We start from the raw sequence: 6,274 nt of genomic DNA, 5'->3' as shown, positions 1-6,274 counted from the left end.
CTTTTATCCTGACCACATATTCTATCAAATAGATATTGTTTGTGAACCAGAACATGTGATAACTCAGGAATCCATTTTTTTCATGTTGTATAACTGAGATACAATACATTGGGCAGACAATTTCATCACTCTGTGTCTACTCTAGGTCTTGTCCAAATGATATAAGTACACAAATAGACAGAGCTATGTTATTTCCTTTACTGTGTATTGTATGTTAGCACTGAAAAAAAAAAGATCCAGTAAGGATTTCACCTTCAGCCTTAGGGAAGAATAAATCCACAAGAAGGAGGTAGCCGGCATATTTAGGATTTTCCTGCAAAAGAATGCCATTAAATGTTTAGTGTTATGATCTCAAAAAGCAATCAACTTTAGATTAATAACATGATAGATTTCTGTGATTATTAATAATAAAAGCTCAAACTAATTATACTTATAAATTTCCAATGAACATTATTAATAATAAATATATAATAAATAAATTATACTAATAAAATTTCAAGTATACATAAAAGTTGTTCTGAGTAGGTACATTCAAAATAACAATGGCAGGTATACAATAACTGCTGATTAATCTCCTCCATTTTGATTGCACATAAGATAAGTAAAGCAATATTAATTACCTTAAGATTCACTCTTAAAGCCCATATGCTGAAATGGTCCTCAAACATAAATATATTTTATAAAATAGAGGTAGAAATTATAATGGTTATTTATATCTTTAGTATTTTGAATTTCCCGTCATCCTATTCTTTCTTATGCATTTGTTTTTGTATTGTTTGTATGTTTTTAGTGATCCATTGTGAATTTCATAGTATGCACTTCAATTCTATTCATCCTCCTTTCTCCTCATAAATGCCCTACACCATGCATCCTGCCGTCCCCCAACAGGAAAAAAAAAAAAAAAAAAAAAAAAAAAAACTAATCTTGTTGTGGACAGTATAATATGTCACAGTGTATGCCATAGTATACCTTTTGTTCACATGTGTTTGCTTGCAAATATTATTTCAATGAGTCATTGGTCTAGTATGAGGCCTCTGGTTTCTGCTACACTACCAATACTAAAACCTTGCTGGAACTTCTCACAAATATTCTGTTGTTGCCCTGTGTCATGGAGATTCTATTGCTTCGAATCTGTAGGACCAGCCCCTTCACATTGTACAGCAGTTTATTAGTGGAATGGATGTTGTGGTGGGACACTTCAAATCCTTGTATTTGGGCCTGGGAGTTATCTGATTTATTCAGCTTGTCAGCTCTCCAGAACCCACACCACTGTGCCAAGCTCTCCTGCCCTGCCAAAACAGGAAAATCTAATGTGGCAGCCACCAACAAGGGGCAGATCTAGCTGTATGTCTTTCATGCCCTTGGGGCTGACTCATGTGTGTGGACCCATGTCATTAGGGCCATCTCTATCCTGCTGCCCAGTTGAGGTGCAGGGCCCACTCTCCCAAGTGTTACAGCCATTGAGGTGATTCAGGACAAGGTCAGTTCTCCTAGTGTCATTACCCTGGGTCCAGCTCTCCCACCTGTCATGGGTAGATAGGGTAGGGTTAACCGGCTGACATCATAGGGACAAGGGAAAGGCATCTCCCTTTTCCTGCACCACTGTGGAGTAGACACTACTCAGAGTTGGTTCATCTGTGCTTACTACATGCTGGCTCGACCACAATTCCTACTGGCAGGGGTTACTTTAACGTGCTCCCTGGGTGAAGTGCAGGCCCTGTTCTCCCAAGTGCAGTAGCAGGTGAAGAGCAGACAGCTCTTCTGCTTTTATGACCTCCTTGGATCCAACTATTCCTCCAGCTGCAGATAACAAGGGCAAAAGGGAGGGGAGAGGATGTCTCCCCCACTGATGCCACCCTACAGCAAAGAAGAGGCAGGGCTGCCTCTCCCACAATCATGCCCTCAGGGCTAGCTCACTTGCAACCTTCATATCCTGGGCCATATTGGCTATGCTGCCCAGGTAAGGTGAAGGCACACTTTCTTAGGTGCTTAGGTAGGTGAAGGACGTGGCTGGCTCTCCATCACTGGTGATCTCTGGGACAGCTCTCCAACCTGCTGGAAGTGACAAGAGGTGAGGGAGGGATTCTCTCCCTAGCTTTTGTAACCAAACTTCAGATCAGTGGTGGGAACAACTCTTCCACCATGCTCATGCTGCCTCCAGTGCAGCTCACTCATGCCCACAACCCAAGTGTCAGCTCCACTCTCTTGCTCAGTAAATAGCAGGAATAGCTCTCCTGCTCTCATGACACCAGGGACAAGGCTCCCACTGCCACAGTTGTTGAGGGAATTTGGGGAGGAGGTTAACTATCCCTCCTTCATATCACTGCATGAGAGACAAGTGGTAGTGCGACCTCTTCTATCCTAATACCTTCCTTCCTTGCTTATTTCCAACTCCCACAACCAGGGCCAGCTCTGCTGTGCTTCCTGGGTAGTGTGTGGGGCCTGTTTTCCTGAGTACTTCAGTTGGCTAAGAGCAGGGTCAGCTCTCCTGCTCTTACACACTCAGGGTAAGTTCTCCCATGATGCCTAGGAGCGAGGTGGGACATTTTTCCCAGCCTCAAGCAATATTTCCCTTGGCAGTAGCCCACACCAGGGACATTTGCTTGGTCTTAGGTGGCAACAGACCTCTACTACTGCAGGGCCATACCCCACATGGTCTCTGTCTGAAACGCTTAACTCTTGATTTGACTCTCTTCATGATGTCCACATCCTTCTGCTTCTACTTCTTTCCATTTTCTCTGCTATTTACTTGCTTTTCTTAGTAATGTTCAGGGTCTCAGAGTGTCTGTGGAAATCTCAGGGGTGGTCCCAGGAGTCCTATGTCCTGTCTCAGGACTATGGCACTGGCCAGGGGTCATCTCAGGCATGGTCTCCCATCCCCCTAGTTCTGACTCCCTGTAAGGCCTGAATGGCAGGTGACTGGTGATTATCTTAGGCTAGCTTCCTGGGTTAGTCCTAGACCTATGATACTGGAATGATGATTGCTCTTGGCTCACTCCACATCTGGACCCACCCATGGTCTCATGCAGGGGTTGTTTGTCTTGGCCTCACTTCTGTCAGGGGCCTGTGGTTGCAGGCATAGTTTATCCTGTCTTAGATACCATCTGGGCCTGTGTGGATTTAGACTGATGGTTGTCTCTGGCTTGATTTTTTTTTTTCAGAGAATGTTAGGCTGTTAATTATTAAGGTGTTTATGGGACAGAACACTGATTTTAGAAGCAGCCTGTCTCCTCTGTGCCTCCTACGGATGCACATGGGACACAGCAGCCACCCTTGCAATGCCCCAACGGGCAGAGTGTTATTATATTCTTCATATGCACTTGCCTAAATAAAATGAAAATTCATAACACAAAAATATGAGCATTATTAATACATCTTGGAGAGATAAAAGCAGTGCAAAGCACCCTTGATCATTCTCCTGACCACTTATTAGAAGTGTCTCTGTACTGTCATTAATGGAGATTCTCCTTCAAGGTTTCCGTGTCCTTGTCAAGTAATTGCCTCAGAAGCAGATCAATGAGAATCTATAAAGGAATTAGGATCAAACTGAGTTTAAATACCCTTTTCTAAGTAGAAAGGCCCTTTGCACATCAGCATACAGCAATTAATATACATTTATTCTTGCCACCATCCCTGATTCCTGTCCACTAGGCAAAGGATTTACAGAGAAGCAAGATACTTTACAGAGATGCAACACATTCACAATACTTTTTAAATGTGCTACTTGAGCATCCAAAATTTCTCCAAAGCTTCACCTTAGGAAGATTAAAGTTTTTGTTTTTTGTTTTTTTTTGTTGTTGTTGTTGGATTTTTAATGGTTATCATGCCTAAAGAAATGTTCTTTCTACTTGGTGGGAGGGAATGAATTAAAGCAAGAAGCATTTAATTTAGTTACTTTCATCAGTGGTCAAAGTGAAGTTTAGAATTCCCAAAGCCTCTATAACTGCATATCAGATATGTATTTAAAAGTGCTCAGGATCAGCTGTCAATATATTGAACTCTATATTTCATAGTAAAAATTATTGTTTGAGAACATAAAATGGGAAGAGAGAACATAGAGGCTTACTATTGCTATTCTAAATGATCATCAGTATTTAAAATAAATTATGTGTTCCAAGGGTTTTTCTTGCCAAGGTTGAAAACAGTCCGAAGATATACACAACTCATCAGAAAGAATTCTACTTAGATATAATGTATGGAATTTGTCTATAATTCAAATTAACAAATAACTCACAAGAAAATAATGTCTGTGTTATTTGAGGATATTTTTATACTAACATGAATAACTTCATCAATTATTATAAATTAATGAACTATCCTCGTAGTTAAGTGTTGTGAGAATTGATAGAGGATGTTTATTTGAAAATTTTTAGTCATCTTTTAATACAAAGAGATCCTGACTCTGATCTACATATATAAACATATTTGTTACTAAGTAAAAGTTGTTATAAGAAGTTTTGAGTAACGAACACATGTCCAAAGAGTAAAGAGAATTCTTTGAAGAGTTTCATCAGCTTATTTAGGAGATTATGAAATTAAATTATTTGTATGTGTATCACCTTCCTTGATCGTCTCTTAAGAACTGTTTTAAATTCAAAGTATGTAACTTTCAGAGAATGATTTTTTTTTTTTTTTAATGTTACTACTTGAGAATTCCATGAATGAACACAATGCCTTTAGACCACATCAATCTCTCACATTCTCACATGCTTCTCTTGATCCCTCATTCCAGACAAAGCTTCATACCATTGTTTATATACCCCACATGGTCCAGCCAATGCTGTGTGCGTGCACATAACAGTAGCAGATCACCAAAGCTTAGGGAAAGTGTCTGAATCCACTTTCCTCAAGAAAACTGCCTTCAGGAAAAAAATAAGTGTTTTAACCTTCAGCAGAAAATTTCATCTCAGTAATAGCATAGTGAATACATTCATATTACTCTTGTATTAAAATTAGTGAATTCCACTTACATTGAAATTTCCCTGTGGAAATAATAAAAAAATCACAACACTATCATTTTGGCGATATTTTATTATTTACCAGATACCAGTTATTCCTTGAAGGTTTGCAATGATCAGGCAATGCGTATCTTAGATTTTAAAAATATTCTTATAATACTAAGAGGCTGCACTCTAGAGAGGAAAAATAATCTTCAAAGATTTTCTGGGACACCATATTTTATTATCTTGAATCTAAAATTCGGTTTCTAGGCAGATTCCTATGTTTAATCAATATCCCATTGCCATTGTATTTTAAAAGAATCTGTGAAATTCATACCTCTTTAGTTGATCCCAAAATCATTAACTTGACTCAGAAACCATGGAAACCACTTGAGCTGCTGTAATCCTGTCTTCTTTATCTGATTTACAAAATCTGTTAATCACAAACTGTGAAACCACAGTAGTGTGACCAGTAATTCTTTGATATCTTTGTGCTATATAAGAACTTAGTGGTACAACATTGATTTAAAAGAATATAATCTCACATAATATTTATGGAGATGGTTTAGTATAATTTTTCTTTACATATGAAAATTAAATTATCATTTGCACATTGTACTTCAGGGTTTACTTTCTCCATATTAACAGAATATTTACAGAGATTTAGAGATTGTCACCGGAGTATCTTCTGATTCTGTCCATTTTAACAAGCTGGGAAGAATAGAGGAGAAAATCTCCAGAGAGTGGCATATCTGTTCACAGAATGTAAGCATCTATTTATGTCCTGCTTCACACTCACAAGGATAAAGAACTTTTCTGGCAACTTGTTGAAGTTGGGATTAATATCATCTAGCTTTTCATAGTTAGTATAATAATGTTAACTAGGTTTAGTTAACATTGTTTTGTGTGTGTAAGAGAGCCCATAATAGTGTATATTGTGTATACACATTTGCACTTGAGCTCAATTCACTCAAATTATCTGTCCAACTCTAAGCTCAATGGTCTGGCATTTCCACCCATGTGTTTCTTCTCAAATATTTAGTGGAATCATTTTTCCATTTATCTGCATAATAAATACTTATTACCAAATACTAATTATATATAATTTGTGTTCATCATTACAATATTTGTACATGCATAAATAATGCACTTTGATCTTAACCCCACTCATTGAATTTTCTTATGATTGTTTGGCACTATTGTCACCGAAGATTGAACAAATGTTTACCAAACTCCAGAACAATAATTGATGACAGACTTCGGTAACTCCTACATAGTAGATCAACAATTTATTGAGGATACTTAGAGAAGTATTTTTGTGAATGTATTTATAT

The 6,274-nt window shown here is 38.1% G+C and overlaps 1 non-coding gene across 1 annotated transcript; it reads right to left on the bottom strand.

The window, feature by feature from the left end:
- Positions 1 to 3,163: 3,163 nt before the first annotated feature.
- LOC115063929 lies at positions 3,164 to 3,295 on the bottom strand. Its single transcript, XR_003843794.1, has one exon. It is a non-coding gene; the product is annotated as a small nucleolar RNA SNORA17 (small nucleolar RNA).
- Positions 3,296 to 6,274: the final 2,979 nt, after the last annotated feature.

The sequence above is a fragment of the Mus pahari genome, chromosome 4 (genome assembly GCF_900095145.1).
Source record: "Mus pahari chromosome 4, PAHARI_EIJ_v1.1, whole genome shotgun sequence".
Classification (NCBI taxonomy): domain Eukaryota; kingdom Metazoa; phylum Chordata; class Mammalia; order Rodentia; family Muridae; genus Mus; species Mus pahari.
Note: the sequence above shows the minus strand (reverse complement) of the source record. Positions and strands in the feature narration are given on the sequence as shown.